This window comes from Perca flavescens, chromosome 17 (assembly GCF_004354835.1).
Source record: "Perca flavescens isolate YP-PL-M2 chromosome 17, PFLA_1.0, whole genome shotgun sequence".
In the NCBI taxonomy this organism is placed as follows: domain Eukaryota; kingdom Metazoa; phylum Chordata; class Actinopteri; order Perciformes; family Percidae; genus Perca; species Perca flavescens.
In genome coordinates this window covers 2,698,401-2,714,285 of record NC_041347.1, presented here as the reverse complement: position 1 = coordinate 2,714,285, position 15,885 = coordinate 2,698,401, and the positions used below count along the sequence as shown (strand labels likewise).

The 15,885-nt window shown below is 44.1% G+C and overlaps 1 long non-coding RNA gene across 1 annotated transcript; it reads left to right on the top strand.

The window, feature by feature from the left end:
• The first annotated feature begins 659 nt into the window (after window positions 1-659).
• LOC114571644 (uncharacterized) lies at window positions 660-15,796 on the top strand. The gene is made up of 3 exons (XR_003694690.1): window positions 660-878; window positions 14,796-14,942; window positions 15,692-15,796. It is a non-coding gene; the product is annotated as an uncharacterized LOC114571644 (long non-coding RNA).
• The last annotated feature ends 89 nt before the right edge of the window (window positions 15,797-15,885 follow it).

Here is a 15,885-nt window from a genome sequence, read left to right as displayed (position 1 = left end):
TGCGTGCCATACATAGAGCTGCCTCTAAAATGAGCAATAATGCCCTAGAAATTCTCAAGACTGTGTTTCTTATTTCAAACTACACAATTAAGCAATTGTATAAGAAGTACAAATGCAATCAACTTAATCAAAGTGTTTCTAAGTCGGCAGCTGGAAACCGCTAACGCTTCTAATGAACTGAGCCTTTGGAGATAATCTCACCAGATGTTACAAAGCACATGGCTGTTGCTGGAAATGAAACCACACATACTTCTATCAAAAGCTGATGAAAAGTAGCCAACACACACTCATTCTGATAATGTACAGTGCTGCAGAACACTCCCAAAGATCATAAATACTCACTATCAGCTCAGATAAATCAAATCAAGAGCATAACTTTCTGTCGGTGATTTGGGACTCTTGTCTCCTGCTGATGCTTCTAGTAGCAGCAGAGTGGGGATTTTTTTAAAGGATACATCAAGATTTTACGTGTCAGCTACAAACAGAATTGTTTTTCTTTTTCCTTGTGTAGTGGTGTGTGCAGTAACCTTTGCACTCTGTTGACTCTCGAACGCACCTCAACTAGACCAAATTAGCTCCACCCAGACCCAACCCCCTCGTTAGCTGAGCTTATATAAATCACCTGTATCATCATGACTTTCTCTTGGCTTTGTCTCTGCTTGTTGGTCGCCACATGGGACCATCTCGGTGACTTTTAAGTAGGTAATAGTGTGAAGTCTTTTTATGCAAGGTGTTTTCAAATACAGAGTTGTATATTTCGCAGCAGTCTGCTGCCTGCCTGACTGTTGTCTGCCTGGGCCTGGAAGGGATTCCAAGCTCCCCTGCCTGGAGTGGTGTGATGACCTCTCCTTTAGCCTACTGAGTACATTTGAGTGAAGGTATGAGTAACTATAGCAGCACGTCAGGTATGATCACTACCTGAGCTAAAAGTTATCACACATTGATCACTGCCTTTTTTTCTTAAACGTGTCATTAATGGAATGTTCGGTCTAAATTGTAAGTTGTCAGCTGCTATTTTGACTTGGTATTCTTTTTTTTTTTTTTTGGGATTTTAATCATTCTAGTAAATCTTTGTTAGTGCCCCCAGGACACTCACTGTTTGTTATGCTTATATTTTAGGTTATCAACTGGTTTTATTGTTTTGCTTTCCAGTGGAGCTAGTAGCCAGCTTGTGGTAGAGGCTAGGCACATCAGTGTGGTTCCCTTCACAGATTGTAGTGATAACCGCACGTTGACCCGATTTTATGGTGACCTGATTTGCAGTGACTATCCATCGCAGTGGGCACATGCGGTGGGTAAGTTGGTGCACCCCTGCAACACACCTTTAGTAGACTGTCTCTCCACAACCGGCCTCTGCCCAATTTACACCATAACTGGGAGGGAATTTGTTTTAGAAGAATTAACCTGATCGCTAAATATATATTGTAATAAAACCTTTTCTACATTTTGTGTGTGTCTGCCCCAGGTGGTGTTGTCGGTTAGACTCAGGTGGCGACTCCTCCCCTAGTGCCACCCGGCTTGCCACACTTGGAATGACTTTCATAAACCAAACTAAAGCGACATGGATTCCCCAAGGACATCAAAGTAGGCGGGGGGGGGGAAACAGTAAGTAATCATTCCATCAGATTGGAGGTAACCAGACAATGCTGGGTTTCAGTTGAGAGGTCATTCCCCTCCCAAAGTTGTCATGCAACCACCATGTAACATACTCCAGGCTCAAAAATAGAACTGAGAGCCGTTATTCACCCAGTATCCTCCTTGCATCTTACAAGGAATGCTGACTATTTTTCTTTTCTCTTCCCCCCCTCCCCCATGTGAGCCAGAAAATCCACAGGAGAAGACTTTACTGTCTGGGTTGTTGCTCGATAATTTCATCCAAACATCAGTTTACGCACATTATCTCTTCACATGAAATATAATTATATAGACATACATTCTCTAAATTCCAACATGGTGGACCATGTTCTCAGAGCCTGAAAAGCATTTCTAATGAGGAACAGACTCTGCCATGGGCTGACGAATAAATCAATGATCTGCTAAGGACGTGTACAATACATGGAGTCCACCAGCACAACATAAGACATCCTTGACAAGTGTTGGCTCTCATATCCTCCTCCCAGCCAATGATGTGAACACACAACACATTCTTGTATGAAAATGCATGCACATCAAATCCATGATGTCCTACGAAAATAGACGTCAGCCGGCCGGACACTGGCTACAGAGCTCCGTGAGCTGTCAGTCCTATTAGCGGCCGTTGGTAGTTGAGTTTAGCTGACCAGAGGTTACTCGGAGCTGGCTACAAGGCACCGGAAGATGATGGTCCTTTAAGGGGCCGTGGCAGGTGAGTTTAGCTGTCAAAAAGTGAGCGTTATGGGGTGACAACAGTTAATTTTGGACACCAAAACGAGTAGTTAGGTTTAGGAAAAAGATCAAGTTTTGGATTAAAACCCTCCCAAAGAACGAACATGCGTTTCCTGGGTAAAAGTCTTGTTTTCCCCAGGAAGTGAACTCCGCTCCCCGGCTTAAAAGCGCTGCGTTTTATGACCCATCCACCTCCTTTCTTCCACAGTCAATGTGTTGCATACAGCAATAAATATGTTTAAAAACATACAAAATTAAAGTGCTTTACATTTTGTAGCTATATTTACAAATGGTTCATGAGAACAGCCTGGAAAACTGCAGAGTTTCAGGCTTCAGCTTGACTCTACTAGCTGGTATCCTGGGGCCTGTTGCACAAAAGTAGAATGAAGAAATCCAGGAGAAATGAAAAAGCGCAGCTTGACTTAGTGTGATCCACTCATCGCGGCTTAATCGGTTGCACGTTTGCCGAGCCAGGATAAGTAGGTGAAGCTATGTCAAGCCAGGTGTAGATAGCTGGGGATAAGTGCACATTCACGGCTTTCTTAAATAGACCACGGTATCGATCACAGATTTACTGATGCAGAAATGGAGAATATGCGTGCACCCGCTGAGCAGCAACTAATTATGGAAAGTTATGAGGAGGTGAAGCATATAATATGCAGAAAAGGGAAATACGGCGGTTATCAAACGGAGAGAAAAAGCCTGACAATAGCGGACCGACTGAATGCGTATGGATTTTAAATAATCTACTAGTCACTCAACATTGTGCTAACGTGCTAAATGTGTTGGTTTTACTGTAAAGTGTCTTTTAGCCTATGTAAAGCTCTATATAAATGTATTATTTAGCCTACTTTGCCTTAAAAGTGAGCAGAGGGAGTTAATGTTCCTCGGGAAATTTACCCTAAGAATAGGCTTAATTCCAAACCCTTATTCATAATGCGAGAATATGTTTTGCAACCATATGCACAAATCTCTATGAGCTATGTCTAATTCTAAATATCTTTCTACAATTAATAATCATACAGAACAAACATGACTCGTAAAATAAGTAAGTGACTTCAATACACACGGTAAGCATATCTGTAAAACAAAGTAGCCTATTATTCATGTTTTTTTATTCTCAGTCCCAAGCTCGAAGACAAGTGACAGCACCAAAATATAATGATTAAGAAACTTTGAACACATTCTCACTCCCATCACGTAAAATACGGACGTTTGGTCAGGTGCCATAGTCGTCGTTATTGACGCTAAAAGTCTCCACCGCTGCACGGTGTGGGAGGACCCCCCCTCTCCGCGTTGGACGGGGCACACTTCACAGGGACAGCAGCGGAGGAAAAGCCCATTTCCTCCATGTCGTCCCACTTAATCTCTGGGTGCCAGTGCAACCATTTCTTACCATCTAAACAACTGCAATAGTAGGATTTAAATCAAACTCATGACAGCAATAGTGACAAGTAATGCATGTTAATAAAAATAAAGCCGAACACATTCAGAAGACAACGGAATAACTGTTAAACACGTTTATTTCGGATCAGAGCGGCAGCTGATTTAACACATAAGACTCCAGGATTAATCTTAGCCTGCCTGTTAGCCTGCTCTGGAGCAGGCTAGCTGCAAAGAATAAATCTCAAGTGAAAGCTAAATTCATCCAGGATAACCTGAATATCCCTGCTTAATCCCTTATCTTGGTTTTGTGCAACAGGCCCCTGCTCTGCTCACCCCTCATGATATGGGTAAGGACAGCCTTCCAATTCTCATGGACATAATAGCGCTTTTGGTTGTGGATGGAGCAGGATGTGAAATGAACGACCACAAGCTGATTGTGAGAGGGTGGCCTGTGGCACAGCTACTGGAATTCCAGTGGGAAGACACACTCCTTAGCAAGTGATGTATCACTTGCTCTCTTTCCAAGGATGTGCGCCAGACATCAACACACCAGTGTGGATGTGGTCAGATAGTCTAATTGTCAAAGAGAGAGTTAGTCTCTTCAAGGTTGAGGAAAAATCCCCCTCGGATACTCTTACACTATCATCAATCTGAGATGTTTAATGCATTCCAGGAGTTGTTTTGCAATGAAGTGTTACATTAGGTAGCATTTACTTGTACAGTTTCCCTCAAAGTTTGTCCTGTTTCCATCTCCATGACAACAATCCTCCATTTGCTGCAATCCGTTGTGGTTTATACATGGATGTCACGTCGGTGTCGAGAGGCAAGCGATTATAGTAATGTGTGACCGTTGGCAAGTTTTTCCCATTAATAAAATGAAAGAGTTATACCCCTTACTCCAAATGCAGCGGGACTGTGGCTACACTGCATTCTAATCTTTTGAAGCTGTCAGTATCTGTGACTTGTTTGTGGTGATTTCTCCTAGTTTGACTGTTTTTAAGTAGCATATACACTACCGGTCAAAAGTTTGGGGTCACTTAGAAATTTCCATTCCAGACAGAATACCAGCAGAGATCAGTTGCATTGTTTTTTTTAATCAGGGCAGCAGTTTTCAGATTACATTATGTGCTTACATAATTGCAAAATGGTTCTCGACTGTTGTAAACAGAAGTGGCTGAAGAAATGCTTGAAATTCCATGCTTTTTGGTCTAAACGTCATACACAAATTAAAAGTGGTACAGCTCCCATATACTTTGACACTTAGGGGTGTGCCTGATATCATTGGAAAGGAAACACTCAAGTTGTGTCAGGGTGATTCTAGGCCTTACTGACACAGAGTTACAGAGGCTAGAATGGAGATTTTTTATTTCTGTCCAAGTTATAAATCTGTAAAATTATTAAAATACACTGCTGTAAACACATCTGACAGGTGACAGACAACACAGCATTAGCCACGTCTCAGCTTACTACAGAAAAAAAAATTCAGAAGCTAAAAGACTCAAAAATGGATTTTATATGAATTCTTTTCTACAAATATGTCTGTGCGTTTTTTTTATTTCTATTTGAAAAGTGCAAATAAAAAAGCCAAAAACTACAAAATACAACACTTCTCAAATACACAAACAAACCCACATCAATCACCTTTCCAATGATATCAGGCACACCCCTGAGTGTCAAAGTATATGGGAGCTGTACCACTTTTAATTTGGGTATGATGTTTAGACCAAAAAGCATGAATTTCAAGTGTTTCTTCAGCCACTTCTTTCTACAACAGTCGAGAACCCTTTTGCAATTATGTAAGCAAATAATGTAATCTGAAAACTGCTGCCCTGGTTAAAAAAAACAATACAACTGATCTCAGCAGGTATTGTGTCTGGAATGGAGTGGAATGGAAATTTCTAAGTGACCCCAAACTTTTGACCGGTAGTGTAGATTTTTCAGTCGGACAACTCAAGTTTAAAATGTTTATTATAACAGCAGAATATTGTGTTTGGCGGCCAGACTCCGACCTCATCACTCTGGGTTTACAAGAGATATTCGGGAGTGATGATAAAGTAGCTTCCCCCTGGCCGGAGCCTGCAGATGGATGCTGGGGTGGTGGTGAGGCTGAAAGCAGGCAGCGATACAGGTGCAGGGAAGCAGCAGCATTGGCAAGGCAGAGATGGGGAAATGTGCAGCTTAAATAGACTGCCAAATTGAGAGGGTGTGTTTGGTAAATGATACGGAGAGTGAGGCATGTCACGTGTGTGTACAGTGGTGCAGCTCGAGTTTTCGCCCCATTTTTGGCCCCTAAAGGCCAGTAAAACAAGCTGTGAACACACTTTTAAAGATGTTATGGCGAATGTGTTAGCAAAAGTTTACCTAATGACACACAAACATTATCATCAAATTGAAGTCATGTTTTTACCCACCTGACAAATATAAGTCCAATATTTACTCATCTTTTAGCTCTGTTTTGGTCTCCACCAACTTCTGAGGAAAATGGCTGGCTCTTTAACTGCTAATCATCTTTGTTTACCAGCTAGTCTCTAACTTTTTCAGTGTGCTGTTAGGTGCTGGGCAGGTAATGTACAGTAGTTTATCAGAGCCCATTTGTTAAAAACAGCTACCTGCTGCAGTTGTAATCTGGTTAGTGAGCAGTGCTAAACAAAAAGTTGCGGGCCGTGAAACGGAAACAATGAGCTGAAAAACGCTAAAAAGCTTTGTAACGTGATAATGTTCCTATCGTTTTTCCCAAAGAGCGATCTCCTTCACAATACACATTTTCATTTGACTCAACGTTAATACAAAAATTGTGTAGCTTCAAATGAGCTAATACTGTTGTCAAGAGGGAAGCTCTTGCTCTTTGATTTCTGAGGAACTGAAACCAAAACCTTACAGTGATATTTCACCTTATTTCAGATTGATAACCTTTGGCCATTTAAACAACCCCAGCTATTTGTTATCATGCATCTAGTAAAGTGTAAGGAATCAATTGTTCTTTTTAAAGGTTTGAATCCCACTGAATACTATACTGAGTACTATCTTGTAATTAAAAAAAGAGAATAAAGGTTGCACACCAAAAAGGGTCAAGACTCTATCAATGAAAACTAAAGTGTCAAATTGCTTAGTGAACTTACAGCAGTATAAGTTGTATTGCTACAGCAGCATTTTGAATCCTGAACTCTTGCTGTCCTTGCTCTTGAACTCCACCTTTCACCTCATGCTCAATTTGTTCTGTTGCTAAAATCGGCACAGAAGCCGAGGTGCTACCTCTGGTGTGTGTGGTCTGCTGTAATTCAGTGTGGTGCATCCCCCGCGCGCACACACACAAAAACATTTTGGGATGCAGCCACAGAGCAAGACGGTGTTTAGACTACCCACAATCCCCTCCTCCCCCTCCGCTCTGCAGCACATCTCCTGCATTCAAAACATTGGCCAGTGATCTCAGGATCGGGTCCCTCCCTGTGTGCTGCCTGCAGGCCTGAGAACACTGTGAAATGTTTACTGTCAGGATGGAACTAAATGTGCTCATGGTGACCTACGTACAGTAAATTAGTGCAACCCTGAGAGAAAGCTTTGATAAGAATGCAAATGGAGCATATAGACGAGGCTGTCAACATGTAGCTTCACGTCTCCAACTGTTTACAATGTATTGAATATGTGTGCAGAACATTTTGCTCATGACGTTGTTGTTGTTAAAAGCTGTGTAAAAATGTCATCGTAACTGTTACAGACTGAAATTGTGTCCCTGTGTTTAAGGGTACTGCACCACGGAACCTTTATTATTTAACCCAGGTTCCCCTCCGGGGACATTAAGAAGGTTACCCCGCCCTGTTGACCCCGCCCATGTGCTGCTCCTGTGTGTTCCTACCTGTGTATGTAGGCTGCTGCAGACGTTAAGAAAAGTCCGTTAACCGTTCAAAGTGTGCGTGCATTATTAACCGTATAAGGTTATAACACTGGCGACGAGGATTCAAACCAAGTTAGGTCGAAGAAGAAGTTTCCGTGTAGTTTAAGCATGGCTACTGTGGGTTCACTTAGTGAATATGTCGAGTCGGACGGTGACTGGATTGAATAAGTCGAGAGACTGGAGCACTTTTTCCTGGCGAATGACATTACAGAAGAGGACAAGAAACCGCGGAGCCCAGGAGGTATTGGGTTTAAGGAGCTGGTGAAGGTGGTGCAAGACCACCAAAACCCGAAGCCAACTGTAATTGTTCAGCGCTTCAAGTTTCATACTCATGCCCGCAGGCCAGGAGTTTTGGTGGCTGCGTTTGTGGCGGAGCTGAGACAGTTATCGCGGCACTGTGAGTTTGGAGCGGCCCTGGATGACATGCTGCGCGACAGGTTAGTCTGTGGCATCAGTGACGACGGCATCGGGGTCATATAGTTGTTGGGAGAAGCTACACTCACGTTCAAGAAGGCGTTGGAGATTGCACAAGCAATAGAAACCGCGGCCAATAATACTAAAGACATCCAACAGGCCAACGGGAGTGTGCAGCAACGCGCCGTTCATCGTGTGTTCAAGGAGAAAACGGGCAAGCCAGTAAAGTCAGTTGAATGTTACCGGTGCGGAGGAGCACATTTTGCTAATGACTGTGGCTTTAAAGACACTGTATGTCATAGCTGTAAGAAAAAGGGGCACATTGCAAAGAAGTGCAGAGCTGCTAAGAATAAACAGAGAAAGTATTGGGGGAAATCTAGGCCCAATGTGAACACACATCACCTGGAGAGTGAGGCGGCTGAGGTTTCCTTTAACATGTTCAACCTCATCGACCTCTGCGAGCCCTGGGCTGAGCCCATCAGTGCAACCCTGCTGTTAAATGGAAAGGAGCTGGAAATGGAGGTGGACACGGGCGCCTCAGCATCAGTGATAAGTCAGGCTACCTACCTCAACTTGTGGCGCTCCGAGGAAGCGCCTGCACTCGAAGGGACTAATGTCAGACTGAGGACATATACGGGTGAGTGCATTCCACTTCTTGGAGCTATAGAAGTTAACATTGTGTACCAAGGGCAGGAGGCTACAGCGAGGCTGTTTGTGGTCAAGGGAGAGGGGCCAAGTTTGCTTGGTCGTGACATCCTGCGGAAAGTTTACCTGAACTGGGGGGGAAATCAAGCACGTGAGAGTGATTGAAGACCTCCTAGGAAAGTACGCATATGTTTTTAAAGATGAGCTGGGCACCCTCCATGGCACAACTGTAAAACTATGTGTAGACCCCAACGCACAGCCACGTTTCTTTTGACCTCGCCCTGTGCCATATGCCATGAAAGCCAAGGTTGAGGCAGAGCTGGAGAAGCTCCAGCAGCTAGGTGTCATTGAGCCTATTGAGTTTTCAGACTGGGCAGCCCCAATTGTGCCAGTTTTGAAAGATGATGGTAAGGTACGCATCTTTGGAGACTACAAACTGACGGCAAACCAGGCCTCACAGCTCGATACCTACCCTCTGCCATGGGTGGAGGACCTGTTTGCTACTCTGGCAGGTGGAAAGACGTTCACAAAACTGGACATGAGTCATGCGTACCACCAGCAGCTGCTGTTGGATGAGAAATCCAAATAGTATGTCACCATCAACACCCACAAAGTTCAAGTTCAAGTGTAACCGCCTGGTATTTGGCGTTGCATCCAGTCCGGCGATCTTTCAACGCACTATGGAAAATCTGCTCCAAAACATTCCACATGTGGCAGTCTACTTGGATGACATTTTAGTCACTGGGAAAACAGAGGAGGAGCATCGGAGTAACTTGGGCCAGGTGTTGAAGAGGATGGCAGAAGCCGGGCTGCGGTTGAAGCGCAGTAAGTGCGTTTTCCAAGCTCCAAGTGTCACCTACCTGGGCCACAGGATTACGGCCCAGGGTCTGCCTCCTGTGGAAGAGAAGGTGAGGGCAGTAAGGGAGGCTCCAAGTCCAAAGAATGTGGCAGAACTCAGGTCATTCTTGGGCTTAGTGAACTACTATGGCAAATTCTTACCTGACCTCACAACTGTACTGGCCCCCCTCTATCAGCTACTGCATAAATAGAGGTCATGGAAGTGGCAGCAAGCACAAGAGGCAGCATTCCAGCAGGTAAAAGAACTGTCAAAAGGCATCCCACCCATGGCTTCAGCAAGAGTACAGTGCTGGGCACTAACCCTCTCAGCGTATCAGTACAAAATAGTGTATAAGGCGGGAGGTGAAAATGCCAATGCTGATGCCTTTAGCCGACTCCCTCTTCCAGACACGCCAAACCAAACTTTCCTGCCCCCAGAGACTGTGTTCATGTTAGACAAGCTGTTTAACACTCCAGTGAAATCAAAGCAAGTCAAAAATGTGGACTGAGAGAGACCCAGTGTTAAGTTAAGAGATGGGTGATGCAGGGCTGGCCAGCAGCAGTTGAGCAGGAGGTGTTTAAGCCCCATTTCAAGCGTCAGCTAGAGCTAAGTGTCCAGGATGGCTGTCTCCTCTGGGGATCCAGAGTGATTGTTCCACCCCCAGGGCAGGCACAGGGGATGGACGAGCTGCATGACGCCCACCCCGGCGTGTCCCGGATGAAGAGCCTTGCCAGGTCATTTGTGTGGTGGCCGGGGATGGACAGGCATGTGCACAATGTCAAAGTAACCAAAAGATGCCAGCACCTGCCCCGCTACACCCATGGGAGTGGCCTGGTCGTCCGTGGTCGAGGCTCCACCTGGATTTTGCTGGTCCATTTATTGGTCACGTGTTCCTAGTGCTGGTAGATGCACATTCTAAGTGGCTGGACGCACACGTCATGTCAAACATTACTTCCTCAGTCACCATAGAAAATCTCAGGAGCACCTTTGCTACTCACGGGTTGCCAGATACTGTTGTGACAGACAACGGTCCTACTTTCACCAGTGAGTTGTTTCAGGAGTTCACGGAGAAAAATGGTATCCGACATGTCCGCACGGCTCCCAATCATCCGGCCTCCAATGGCTTAGCAAAAATGAGCCGTCGAGACCCTGAAAGATGGTCTACAAAAGATGTCCGGACATGCACTGGAAACTAAGCTTTCCCGCTTCTTGTTCCAATATAGGATCACTCCCCACAAAACCACAGGCGTCTCCCCAGCAGAAATGTTAATGGGGAGGAAGCCCAAATCTCATCTGGATCTGCTCCACCCAGACGTCGGAGCGAGAGTTGTCCGTTCGCAGGAAGAGCAGAAAGGGAGGCGAGACCCACATGCTAAAGAGAGGCTTTTTAAGCCTGGGGACTGTGTGTTTGTCAAGAACTTTGCTCAGGGTCCTCCCTGGCTGCCAGGACTCATCAGCCGCCAGACGGGACCAGTGTCCTTCACGGTGGACTTGTTGGGTGGACGGCAGATCCGCAAGCACCAGGATCACCTGCGTGCTTGCCGTGGGGCTGAAGGGGAGAGGCCTCAACGTGTCAGTGTGGACACCTCTGCGGCTTTTTTTGAGGTGCCAGTAGCACCACAGCAAACTGATGGACTGTCTGTGCAAAGTGAGTCTGTACAGGTTGACCAGCCTGTCTGTACCCCAAACTTGGTTGGGAGTACACAAACTGCTACAGGACCTGTTGGTCCCACAGTGGGACTGAGGAGATCTAAGAGGCAGCACAAGCCTCCAGATAGACTGACATGTTAAACGGTCCAAAAGCTAGGACAAAATGTTAAATGTTAAGGTATTAAAGCACAAAGCATTTGGTAGATTATTGTTTAAGATTGTTTTAAAAATATCATGCAAGACACATTTCTGTAAGTTAGGAAAAGGCCGTAACATGACAGAAAATATTTACGTACTGAGTTTACAAAGGGGACCTGAATTATATAGTTGTATTTGTTTACATTATGTTTTCACTTAAAGGGGGAGAAATGTTACAGACTGAAACTGTGTCGCTGTGTTTAAGGGTACTGCACCCCGGAACCTTTATTATTTAACCCAGGTTCCACCCCCAGGGACGTTAAGAAGGTTACCCTGCCCTGTTGACATGTGCTGCTCCTGTGTGTTCCTACCTGTGTATGTAGGCAGCTGCAGACATTAAGTAAAGTCTGTTAACCGTTCAAAGTGCGCGTGCATTATTAACCGTATAAGGTTATAACCGTAACCTCCTCCAGAGTCGTAGGTAGTGGTGTGAGATACTGCAATATTTGATATCAAGCAGATACCGAGTAAATACAGGGCCAACAGCGCCGATACCGGTACGATACGATGTGATTTTTACATTTAGATTATTAATAATTCCTCTCTGCCATTCTTCAGCTCCATCTCTGTCCTGCTTGTGTGTGTGTGTGCTGCTGGCCGCCACCGGGCCTGGCTGCTTGCTTGCTTGTTTGCCTGGCGCCGCCGAGTCACGTGACTGTACAACATCAAATCACAAGAGGGGGGAGGAGTTTTGCATATTATGACAGTCTAACGTTAGATGTGAGATGATTGTCTTTAGATGTGAGATGGTGTCAGACTTTAGTCTTTTCAAAGTCTGTTCAAAGTCTTCTAGTGTATGGTAGGCATGAGTTACAACACGGCCTCACGGCAGTTCGTGAAATGGTCACGTTATTTATAATCTATTGATTTGTGTACAACAACACGTTAATCTCGTTTTTTTTCATGGTGGCCGGCACGAAATGGTCTATACGGAGATTAACTGGGAAAGCAAATGTCATACCCCGGGACACGGCCGCGGGGGAAGACGCCTCACACGCCGGGACACGGCCGCGGGGGACGCGCAACAATAACTGGATGGCGCAGATTGGGTTTAGGAAAAAACAACGGGGAAAGGACGCCTTACACGCCGGGAGACGGCGGCGGGGAACGCGCGACAATAACGGGACGGTTAACGGGGAAACAAAATGCCACACGCGGGACACGATCCCCGGCCTCTGGGGTGAAAGTCCTGAATAGTTTGACCCCTCCACCACCCCAACCAACCTCCTTACGCGGATTTTCGACATTTCATATTACTCGCTACTGTAGTCGTGCTGTGATCATGACATATGCTTCTCATTTAAATACATTAGTTTACATTTTCGTGCTGGCCACCACGAAAAGAACGTCCCCGATATCATGTGCATACGTTTTCATACAACATCATATGAAGCCGTTCATGAGAATGCGTTGTCTTTTTAAAAAGACAATTGTGTTTTATATTGCTCACTCACTTGTCATCCCTCAGCCAGAAAGTGATAATGATGTTGCTTACTCCCTAATGGGTGTGAACTCATGTGTCGCAGCAGCCGCCGAAGGAAGGGTGGAGTCGGCTGATGTGTCAAGAGGGTGAGATTACAACTAAATCTGTAAAACAAGAGAAATTCGTCATCCACACTTACCGTAGATGCTTGAGTTACAACACACAAGAAAATGTGGTTAAGAGTGTGTTAAGAGCCCGATGAGCGTGCGTCCTTAAATCCTGTTTTTCCCAGTTGTTTTACTTTAGTAGACAAGGACAGGCTTGTTTACCTGACCTGAGATTGTCAGATGGAGAAAAGTAATCTCAGTGGAACAGTTTAGACAGGACACCCAGACTGTTTCTTTGCTCTCCTTGTGTAAACGGCAAAGACACGGGCCGAAGCAGACCGAGGCAAATTAGTCTGGAAATGGTATAAAAAAAAGAGTCTTCAATTCCTCCAATAACACAACCCATAGCACAACTTGTGATGGAAAATAAAATGACAAGCATGTTCCTGGCAAACAAGCTCCGTTCAACAGAATACACCAAACAGTGTATGTTCCTGCTGCTGTCTCAGGTTTGTTGAAAGAATATCTGAGAATCGCTGAGGGGAAAAACACTGTACAAGTGGACTTATCAAGGAAACTGAAAAAAAAAAAACTGTCAAGGACGATAATCTAACATTGGGTGGTTGGGAAGTTTTGGTAACGCTTTCTGTTAAATGGAAATTATTAAAGCTTATGTCAGCTGTAACTTGTGGCTTTATAAATTCAGTCAGAAATTCATTTATTAAGACGTTATAGATCAGTAATAACCCATTAATAATTATGACCTAAGGTTTGCCAGGCTGAAAAATGTCCTGTTACTGAACACTGCTAATTCATTGTTTTATGTTATTTGCTGTTTTTATATGAATCTCTTCATGGCTAGGACTCCCTTGTTTAAAAAAAAAAAAAAAAAAAAAAAAAATCTCAATAGGAATATTCCTGGTAAAATAAAGTTTGAATTATTAAAAAAACAAAATGAACATCATGCTGGATTGAAGATTGCTCATTGAAGTAATAAATCAAGTGAGAAGTAGGGTAATTTCACCATAGAATTCTATAGAAACAGACATTTTGGAGCCAGTGGAGTCGCCCCCTGCTGGTAAGTCACAATACAGGTTTAAGGCACTTACGCGTTGGCTTCACTTTTCAGGCCCAGAAGTTGCCGCTTGTGTCAACATGTTAATATACCGTAGATGGAGATTAGTTCTGATACTGGAGCTAAAACTCTTGTGTGGACAGAGATCGTTTTTATTTCAAACGTTGCTTCAAAATGAAAACGTATAGATGTAGCCTCATTGTCATGGCTTACTGGGACATTTGAATGGAACTGAGCCATCATTAATGTTATTAGAGACACATGCTTTTCCTACTATAACGAATCAAAATATCTGCTGTGAAAAACAGCTATTGGTTTTAGAACATCTTGCCAAACTGCAGTTGAAAATGAGCCAGCTGGCTTAATGTACACTGGGACATTTACAGACATGTTGATTTATATGCATTGATGAAAACGATGAATTAACCATTTATAAAGTAATTACCGACAACTTATAAACCCTTTATGTATGTGCAACATGTAAGACCTCTCTTGAGGGGTGGGTAGTATGGGATTGGTGATGGTATGGGCTTGGGAAAAGGAATATTTATTTGATTTTCATATATGTTGTATTACTATTGTACAATGTTTAAAATTATTGTCCCGACTGCATACAAAAAATAATAAAAAAAACTTTTAGGAAATTAGGAAGACAGAATTTCCCATTTCTGTAGCCTACGACTAATTCATTTAGGGGGTAATTAGAATTACATTGAGTTTCCTTTTCCAGCAGTTGCTCTGGAGTTTCCAAGGTTTGATGGTCTTCCTAAATGAGAAGACAGTGTTGTGTGTTCTACTTACAGATCATGTGCCGGCCACATGGACGCCCCCCGATGACATCACCCCGAGGCGACTCGACAACACCATACTAAAAGGGCTTCATTCACAACTGCTGGTTAGCCGGTGCTAAATAACGCCTGTGGAAGTTAAATAGAGGGTGTCTCAGCCACGTAAGCCGTCCACCAACAGACACAACCCCGCATTCGTTTCAGCACGAGACTTTGCAAAGCATTATATATGGCTCGTTATTACACTGGTGCATCCATCACATTAAATATAACCGCATGGAGGAAGCGGATTAGGGAGAATGAGCTACTTCGCCAGTTTCAACGGGAAGTAGAGGTTAGAATGTGTGGTGTTTGCAGAAGGGGATGTGCTGCTTCATCTGCTGGACAAGGCGGGATTATTGTTAAAGTACTACTGCGGCTTGTGAGGACATGCATTCACCCCGTTTCTTAACCGCAGAGACACACACACACACACACACACACACACACACACACACACACACACACACACACACACACACACACACACACACACACACACACACACATTGAGATTCAAGCACCCTTCCCCCCACATTTCTCTTCTTTGCCCTTTTGTGACACACTGTACAAGCAGAAACACACACCTCTGCTTTCCCCAGCCTCTTTGGGGGGAAACTACACAGCAAAGTGTAATATCACCTCTGAGCTGCACCGGTTACCAAGGTGATGGGATTTTTTTTTTTATACAAGAATAGAACTAAAAAAAAGAAGCGATGCACAGACAGATTTGCCATATCATTGACTTGAGGGCATTATGTCAGAACCTTTTTTTTTTTTTTTTTTTTTTCGCACACTGTTTCGTGTCTCTGCATTTCAGATCATTATAGAGGGACAACGATTCCCACTGAGCAAGTCTATTTTTGTTGCAGTATACCCATGTGCTGTCCATTAGCTTATCCGTAAAGGTCCCCTGCGTGTGCGGCAGCGCTGCAGTATTCTGCAGCATTCAGCCCGTTCGCACAGTGTCGCCTCAGCCTGCTGCAGCTTTGAAAAATAAAGGACTATGCATAAAATGATTTGGCTAGCAAATGAAGTGATTATGCATTATGAGTTTTATAGTTTG